We start from the raw sequence: 10,000 nt of genomic DNA, 5'->3' as shown, positions 1-10,000 counted from the left end.
CCGCTGGAATACACACACACACTCCAAGGACCTTTTGACATTCTCGCCCCATCGTCTGGTGCGGTGTACATTCAGCAGGAGAGATTCCTCTCCTGATTCCTCACTCTGCAATCTCTCCTTGCCTGTCTCTCAGACCATACCAGCTTGAAGTTTACATTCACATTTACATTCAGATTTTACGGCATTTAACAGACATTCTCATCCAGAGCAACAAAAATGCTTTGTCATTTACTCAGAGTACATCCTAGCCAGTACAGCAGGTCAGAGTCCAATATACAAATGAACTAGAATGCTGTTGAAATACAGGAATCAATGCTGATACCTAGAAGTGCAAAACACACATAAGCTCTATAACAGACAACAAAAATGCAAAAATGCAGAGTTTCAGTTAGTCAACACAAGTGCAGGATCAGTGGTCATTGAAATATTCCACAAGTTTAGCAGGAACAGTACAGGAACACGCTGGAACCTAGTGTCTTGACAAGAGACTAAACATGCAGTTTTAAAGGGATGGCCAATGAAACAGATAGTATAATAATCTTTAGATAGTAAAATAACCTTTTAAGCTCTGGCGTCCAATAGTGGCTTGATTAAGAGTGCTTGGCTAACGCAGGTGGAAGCGAGTTGACTGTCTGGGCGCCGTCGTCCAGGTTATCCCTCTCCCCTGCCACTGTTACCGAGGTCTAACTAAAGATGGCCACTCCATCTTCGGCTAAACTAGGCAGGAAATGACTCTGCTTCTTTTGTCTGTAAGCGTGCGTACGTGTGTAAGAACAAAGAGAGAGCAACTCTGTTTCTCTCTCTCTCTCTCTCTCTTTCTCTCTCTCTCATTTTCCAGTGCTCGTGCAGGCTGAGTGGCCTTCATTTCATGCTATGTCTTATGATACTGGGGCAGTTTTGTGGGGATTTCACAGATTTTTCCGGAAGCTTCCGGCAAGCACCGGCACAGCTGGCGTATGCATGAAAGCCTGTGGAATCCCTGGAATTCTCTGGAATTCTCACACTTTACGTTTCAACTCTTTTTGTGCTCCTTTCCGCACGACATTTGATGTCTCCCAAGGCTCAGTCCCAAAAAAGGCTCTCACAAACCCCGAGAGCTAAACACCAACCAGACACAGAACGTGGGACATCTGCTCAGAACGACGTGAGCATCCTACGGCCTTGGTCTGATCCGTTCCAAGCCAATCACACGTGGCTCTGATGAAAGTCAATTGAAGCCTAATAACACGTGACTCTAATGACAGCAAAAAAAAAAAAAGATGTCAACGCTGTCTGCTTCAGCGCCGCATGTTTTGCGAACCTGTTCCGGTTTTCTCTTGAGTCCAGTAGCTTGGACTGATCAGGTGCTCGTGACAAGCCTGATGCATGGGGAGAGCTCACCTCACGCATCTCTTCTGGGAAAACAGGGAAGGGTAAACAGGAAGCGCATGGTCCTCCTGCGTCTATCCCGGGGAAACACAGCCACAGAGGCAGATGAGAGGATGACGGACCAGTACGGACATCATCCACTTCAAAGCCTCATGTCTCAGGTTACAGCTGACGGTTTTAAGGCCATGCCGCTTCCTTTAATGAGAGTAAGCGTGACCTTTGACCCTTCGCCCTGGAAAGGGGGCAGAAGCTGCCAGGTCTATAGACTCTTATACTCATCAGCAGCTGTAAACTTTAGAAATGTAACAAAAATGTATACATATACACAAATAGAAATAGCGTGTAGAACGGGTTTAAGCAGAGTTGTAAGTATACGTGGAGAATATGTTGAAATGATTTTATTTATTTGTGGAGGAGACTCCTCTTCCTCAACCTACACATCCAATCATCAGTGGTGATCGAGATTAAAAATACAAATGATTGTTACCAGTAGTGTTACTGAGGACGACAACGGAAAAAATGCAAATGTACCTCACGACATTTGTCGTAACACTAACCACTGACCAGTTTGTGGTTCTGTTGTGTGTTCGTTTAACTCGAACGTGAGCGCAAGCACCAATGATTGAGCTGCACCGCATTCTGCAACATGACACCTGCACCGCTGGGAAGGGAACGCAATGGAGGCCCCGCCCTGTCAGCCACTGCACGTTAACGAGTGGGAGACACCCCGGCTCTCGTTTAGCCAGTCCGCATTGATCCCAGGCTCTGAGCTCATTAATATACAGGGAATTGCAGAGAGGTCTGTGCAAAAGAGCCCTGATAGCTAATTATTAGAAGGGTGGGGAATTAAAATTGAAATTAAGATTAAAAGGGAAAGCAAACCAGAGATGAGCTTGTCTGCGTAGGAGTTTTTTGGACAAACAAAAGGATATTATTGATTGAATGCATTTACAGTATGAATCAACCTGTCTCCATGGAGATGGGCTAAACCATCATATTAGCCAGGTGTCTGACACAAGGGACTAGTTCATTACGAGGAAGAGAGGAGGAAGGGCACTTTGTGTAAGTGGTATAGATTGTAAACCTTAACTGGAAGAGTGGCAGCTCTAAACTCGCCCTTGTTTTGGTTTTTTTGGCTGTCCCATAATCACATGCTCCATGTGTCCAGACCTGCACCTGAAAGAGTGTGCATGAGTTGATATTAAGGTAGACCAGGGCCTTCTGCGCAGAGTAAAGCCACTATCTGCCACGTGCATGCTGGGATTGGCCTGAGATCGGCTCCCTCTCCTCCAGGAGGTTAACGCACACGGTCAGCTTTGATTCGGGACAATGTACTATGATACAAAGTGAACGTGTGCTCTATTACACACGTGCGACTGGCTCTGCTGAGCACGGCCAGTTCTGATTTATCGCCCTGCCTCAGACGCCACTTTCCTGGGCGAGCCACGATGTCGCCCCGCCAGCGCTGTAGCAGGGACAGACGCAAGGAGGAGTGAAGTCAAACTTTAATAGATCAAAAATGACAAAGTAGAAAAAGAAACAATGAGCAAAACATCAGGCTAGTAAACATGCGATCAGCACAATTGGAAGTGTGTGTGTGGGGGGTGGAGGTTGAGTGTGTGTGGGTGTTGGGTGGTAGGTGGTTAGGTATGTATGTAAATTGGTATCGCTACTAACGAAACAGCATGTATAGTTTCTTTACATTACACATGTAATATCAAAAGAAACACACACACACAGAGTTCCGTTTAGCACAACTTAAGCACACGTGCACAAAAGCACAGAACTTACAGGGAGTTAGAGGGATGTATTTGTTTTTCTTTTCAATTTAAATGCAAATGCATGTAAGAAGAGTTTCCACCGAAGGGGAGGGACAGCGTGGTGTTCAGAGCGTCCAGTGAGCAGCACCTGTAGTGAGCCGTACCTGTAGAGTACCTGTAGGGTACCTGTAGAGTACCTGTAGAGTACCTGTAGGGTACCTGTAGAGTACCTGTAGGGTACCTGTAGAGTACCTGTAGAGTACCTGTAGGGTACCTGTAGAGTACCTGAAGAGTACCTGCTTTACCAGGAATTAAAAGACCTTATCTGTGTGTATGTGTGTGTGTGTGTGTGTGTGTGTGTGTGTGTGTGTGTGAGATCAAGTGGAAACACTGGGGATTTGTGAGACTGCAAAATTTGTCCTGAAACGTTCCCGTTTCATGGCACCATATTGTCGTGGTCCATACAGCAGGAACTCTCTGTTGTGCTGCTACGTCCTCGTCGGATTCACGGCATCGTGTGCTTTAGTTTTACTTTTGCTTGTCCTGAACTGGCGAAGGAGGAACGCAGAGCTGAATGCTGACCTCCCTGATGTTTCAGTCCTGCTGTGACTGTGTGCGTTCAGAACGGAGGTTAAAAGCAGGTGAGGAATCTGCCATTCCGTTCCGTTTACACGACTTTTATCCCACAAACTAAAACAGATGGAGCTTCTTACATTGAATCCAAATCTGTTTATAGAATCTTTCTATCAGGTTGTCAGTGATATTCATAAGTAAGATTGTTATTCATGAATAACACTGACACAATATGACCAAGCTTGCTATGAAAGCGTGAACATGTATTATCTTTATCGATATTTAGCCTCAGGAACATCCCTTTTCAGTGTCCAGCTGTAGTGTGCCTACACGTAAAGGTTCTTTGTCTCGGATACTGCTTTTCTGTACTATAAACTATGTATTGTTCCAAGTATACTGGTACAAAACACCAAGGGTGATGGAGACATATTTAGATTCAACTTGCAAAAATACATTAGAAACTAGGAATTTTTCATGGGACAAAATCTGTTAGGCAAGGTAATGATGAGCATATGTGATGAGCATATCATATGTGAAATTTAGCGTGAGGCTGACCAATCAGACTACACACAGCCTAACTGGCACTCTGTCTCAGGCTGACCAATCAGACTACACACAGCCTAACTGGCACTCTGTCTCAGGCTGACCAATCAGACTACACACAGCCTAACTGGCACTCTGCCTCAGGCTGACCAGACTACACACAGCCTAACTGGCACTCTGTTTTGCACATGCACACATTGTGACTCTCTTTTCTTTGATATTTTTCAGACTGTGACTGTGTAATATGAAAAAAAAACTGTTGTGATTGTGCTGTGATTACTTAGCTACATAATCACAGTTTTCCTCGCTAAATAAAGAGTATTGTTGAGCCCTCGATATAATATAAGGTTACATTTCAGCTTGAATTATTTTGACCAGAAATTACAATAATTAAAATTATTTTACGTCCTGCAAAAAATTCCTGTCTACTTTAAATTTTTGCACACTGGATTAAAAAAAATAATAATTTCAGAATTTTTCTAACATCTATAGTTTCTGTTATTGTTGTTGTTGTTTAAGTATTCTTGTATGTCATTATTTACATTATTATTTACATTTATGTAGCGCCATTCTCATACTCAAGGATGCTTTACAGACATATATATATATATACTTTACCGTACTCATCAGTGTGTGAGTGATTGTGAAAGCATATGCATATATATATATGATTGTAAAAGATTTTATATATATATATAATCTTTTACAATCACTCACACACTGATGAGTACGGTAAAGTGGATCCCCTCTGTGTTGGCAGACTACTGGACACTGAAGAGGATTCCTCTTGAGGCCAAAATTATGCATTGTGCATTTTAGAGGAACGTTTGTGCATATTTTAAATGTAATAACAAGCCTAATTTATGAATAAGTAATATAATGTAAAATGTAATTGCTCTGTCACTTAAAAGGTCAAATGTCACTTATTACGTTGATCTAATTTCATTGGGAAACAAAAAATGTTTGTCTGTTGTTAACCCTAAAGTACTCAGGTGGAGTCTGTGTAAGGGAGCACACCACCTCACAAAACCTAGCCCCACCTAACTCCACCTCACACCACCTAGCACTACTTAGCACCACCTCTCACCACCTAACACCATCTAACAGCACCTGCACGGCAGTGAACCAATCACACGAGTTCCTCGAGTCGGATCTGAGTGTATATGTAATGAAGCTTGACACTGACACATTATTAATATATTAATACGTGAACAAGGTTATGATTTTAATGAATAATATTAATAGTAGTGTTAATTAGACCATCAGTTAAATATTTCAATTCAGCAGTTGTTTATTGTTCTGATCTCAAACCCATGCATTAATCTCGCGATAATGTGACTTGGTGTAACTAATGTGGAAAATGTGAAGGGTGAAAGAGTTCTACCGTCTTCTGCTTGGCGTGACACGATGACTTAGAGCTATGCAGATTTCTAGCGATACCGAAATACACTGCAGCATGCAAAACATGGTACTGACTCAGTTCAGCGTAGCAAACACTTCCAAATATTAAAAGGTTTTACAGTATTAGAGGTGACATGCAGCAGACAGGCCAGGGCAAAGGTTCAATGAGTGTAGTCACTTCATTTTTGCTCTTGCTGACACTACCACAGTAATACAGCTGCTCGCTCTCTCTCTCTCTCTCTCTCTCTCTCTCTCTCTCTCTCTCTCTCTCTCTCTCTCTCTCTCTCTCTTTCTATGGCATAGCAAAAATTGAGGCAGGGCAATTTCATTTAGAAATACTGTTGGAGTGGTGAATTCATCAGCAGCCTAGTCTTCCAAACCTATTGTTAGTGCCTTTCTAAGTGTGTGTGTGTGTGCGTGCGTGTGTGTGTGTGTGTGTGTGTGTGTGTGTTTGTGTGAGTGGGGAAAGTGAGAGAGAGAGAGGGAGAGAGAGAGAGGGGGTCATGCATATAGAGCGATACAGAGCATCACTTACTGAAGAGTCTGTGTAGATAATATGTTTGTTACGCATGTCCAATCAGGGTCACAGAAAATGAACCAAACCCTCAGAGTCACATACCGGGCTGTATGGTTGCCAAATCATGATACCAGGAACGAGCATCAATGATATCAAAGACACTCGCTGTCTCGTGACGTCTGCTTGTCCTTATCTGTGGACACGTGTTTGAGAGAAGCTGCTCTCTTAGGAAAAAGAGCAATAAAAATTCTGTAGTCTTCAGCTGAACTGTCTGATCAGGAAACCTTGTACTCAGAGGTGTCAGCTGTTTCTGCCAGTGCAGTGTGGAAAAGTGAACGAGAATCTCGCATTCCTCCCTTGTGATTGCGTCGTCCGACCTCTGTAGTCCTGCGATTCTCAGGGAGTACACGGCATCGTGGGTAATCCAGGTGTGCCACAGGACGAGATGTTATATCAAAAGACACTGGAACCTTTCTGTCCTGTTGCTACTGACCGCCGTGTACGGCATGAACCACAGCGGCAGGCTAATAACAGCAAGGTCGTGAGAAGCAGAGAGGACAACTGAGCTCAGCGTGCGCACAACTTCTGCACACACCTCGGACGAGGACACGCCTTGTGGGCATGTCCTGCATAGCGTGAGGAGGCACTTGGCTGTCAGCGGTTGGACTTGCAGGCCACAGGAATGGCCTCCACCTCCTGGAACCAGCATTCCCGTGACGAAAGACGAATGGCCGACGTGTATGTCCACGCGCCAGACATCGATCCAGGAGCGCCGAGAGAAATCGAGGCATGACCCCGGCACCGCCTCAAAGGCAGAGGGCTTGTTAACAGCAAAGGGAATTTCAGACGCCATTTCCAGCCGGATTAACCAGCAGTACGGCTTTCAGTGAGAGCCACTCAGAACCGCAGTTTGACCATAAAAATTCAATTTAAGCCGTTGGCTACTTCAACTGCAGTTGGTCTGTTTGCTGTCGTAGAGAGGAGCTGCAGACCTGATGATGCTTACAGACAAGGGAAGCACACAGTGCTCCCCCTAGTGGTCAGCACGGTGCAAACCACATGCCTGAGTCATCATACAGCTACCTTAGAAGACATCATTTGTCTAGGTAATGTGCATTAACAATCTCATAAAATAGCAAAATAAGTATGAATGTAGAATTTTAAATATATAAATCAAATCAGAACACATTATCATACAAATCGCTTGCAACCGGCGATACGGATTCTGTCTCCCAACCACGCCTACTTCCTGAGCCTGACGGTCATGATGGATGATACCAAATTATTTATTAAGGAAGAAAGGAAGTCATTAAAAGGGCAGAACCTGCAATGGGCAGTAGAAGTAGCGTGCTCTTTAAAAGCACACCCAAGTCAGGCTACGTCACGAAATACAGAGAGAAACTTATTTCTAACCATGGTGGAGAACCTAGGTGGAGAACAACCTTGACCCTACAGAAAACTCAGTGATCTGCACATAAACTGGGCCATATTGGTCAATAGCATCGACTGAAAATTTGTGTCCCCAGCACTGACCTGATGCTGCCTCAAGGTGAGTCCCATAAACGGGGCAGTAGCACCGGGAACCAACAGCCTGCGTGGTGCCCCTGGTGACATACTCCAGTTCTGTGTGGCATCTCAAAAACAGACGGCGGGGAAGTTTAACGCGGGTGGTCTGGCCGTCTGATTTGGAGAGCCGCTGAAGGAAGACCATTTCTGTCTCAAATCCTCTAAAAACTCTGGAGTCTGCAATTGTCCCAGAGGAGTCTTTGTCTCAACGGTGAGCCAGTCACCTGATAGATGAGCTCAAGAGAAAGAAACAGCTCACGGTGAAGCAGAGAATTGTGGCATCATCAACAGTCAACATGTGAAGAGCTTCTCTATTATCTGTGCTCCTGCTAAGAGAGGAAGCACTCAAAGCTTTGGTGAACATCTGATGTGTAATCCGCACTATGGTATTCCTGGATCATACAGGGTCTGTACAGCCACTTCTGCAACCAGTCCAGCTGGTCCTATGACCTGGACAGTCTCATCTGGAATAAGGGAAACCTCTCCCACATCAGACCTAATCAGACCTAAGCCTTGATCTGACCCAATGTTGGGAGACAGGCAAGCCGGTCATTAACAGGGAAGATGTTAATGTCTCAAACACTGGGCAGGAATAATGCAAACAGCCTACACCTGGTGACCGGGGTCCAGGGTCAGAGGGACCACATTTGACCTGTATGCCCTGGATTAGAACACATACTGAAGAAAGTGGCTGTGACAAGCAACAGTAGCAACATGACTAAGCAACATGACTAAGAAACATGAATAAACAACGTGACTAAGAAACATGACTAAGAAACATGACTTTAGCAACATGACTAAGAAACATGAATAAGAAACATGAATAAGCAACGTGACTAAGAAACATGAATAAGTAACGTGAATAAGAAACATGACTAAGAAACATGACTTTAGCAACATGACTAAGAAACATGACTAAGGAACATGACTAAGAAACATGACTAAGAAACATGACTAAGCAACATGACTAAGTGACATGACTTTAGCAACATGACTAAGAAACATGACTAAGGAAACATGACTTTAGCAACATGACTAAGGAAACATGACTAAGGAACATGACTAAGAAACATGACTAAGAAACATGACTAAGTGACATGACTTTAGCAACATGACTAAGAAACATGACTAAGGAAACATGACTAAGGAACATGACTAAGGAAACATGACTGAGCAACGTGACTAATCAACATGACTAAGGAACATGACTAGGCAACATGACCAAGGAACATGACTAAGCAACATGTCTAAACAGTGTTTACTGTGCATTTGTATTAATGGTTCTTCTTTCTTTCTTTTTTATTCACCACCAAATATGACAGATGATGAAAACCGGTTTAACACAGTTTTGTTATTATTGTGTGTGGTGATCGTGGTCCGCCAGAGGAGGACGGTTCCCTCCTTGAGTCTTGGTTCCTCTCGAGGTTTCTTCCTCATGCTCTTGGGAGGTTTTTCCTTACCACTGTCGCCCTTGGCTTGCTCACTGGGGGCTTGGACTTGGACATTGGTAAAGCTGCTCTGTGACAAAATCTTTGTTGCGAAAAGTGCTAAATAAATACATTTTGATTTATTTTGATTTGATTTGATAAGTTATCACTAGTGGTTCACTTCTTCACATTAGAGCATTGTTATGTTATACTTGTTCCAAACTGGACTGTACATGAACTGAACCTGGCACCGTTGTCTAAACTTGAAAAACAAAAAAGTTTCACAACTGAATTTACCAAATGGTCCTGATACTGGCCCAGGTATCAAGAGGCTGCTTTTAGATGTCTGAGGATGTGAATCAGTCAGAGAACCCAGAAACCTGTCCCAGTCTTGGGTAATATATTCTACTACAAGACACACTGTACCCAGAGATTCTCCTATAGCTGGCTCCGGCCCTATGGAGTACAGTGAAGAGATCGAGGTGATCACTAAATGGGAAAGGATCTCCACACAAGTATCAGCATGGCACTGATATAGATCCTACCTGGGATACAGGATCCACTCAGTTGGGGTCACAGGATGTCTTCATCGGGTCAGTTCACGGAGGAAGCCAGACCACCAAAGTGTGTGACATTCAGTCCATAATATCCTGCATTCTAACAAGAACAACACAGGATTCATGGCAGTATCTGAGCAACTTCTCATCATTCCTGCAAGCCAGGACAAACTGAATAGAAACTGGAACTGGGAAGGAACTCCTTTTCATACTCAGCACTCAGCAGGCATGTTTCAGAAATGGGAAAGGGGAGGTGCTGGGAAGATATGGGAATCCTGGCCCCGATAA

The 10,000-nt window shown here is 43.9% G+C and overlaps 1 protein-coding gene across 1 annotated transcript in view; it reads left to right on the top strand.

Moving 5' to 3' along the window:
• Positions 1 to 10,000, top strand: part of LOC113584892 (transmembrane protein FAM155A) — an 80,322-nt gene that overhangs the window by 46,906 nt on the left and 23,416 nt on the right. The gene's annotated exons all lie outside the window — the stretch shown is intronic.

The sequence above is a fragment of the Electrophorus electricus genome, chromosome 25 (genome assembly GCF_013358815.1).
Source record: "Electrophorus electricus isolate fEleEle1 chromosome 25, fEleEle1.pri, whole genome shotgun sequence".
Lineage (NCBI taxonomy): Eukaryota > Metazoa > Chordata > Actinopteri > Gymnotiformes > Gymnotidae > Electrophorus > Electrophorus electricus.
The sequence above is the reverse complement of the archived record's forward strand: the minus strand, read 5'-3'. Positions and strand labels throughout refer to the sequence as shown.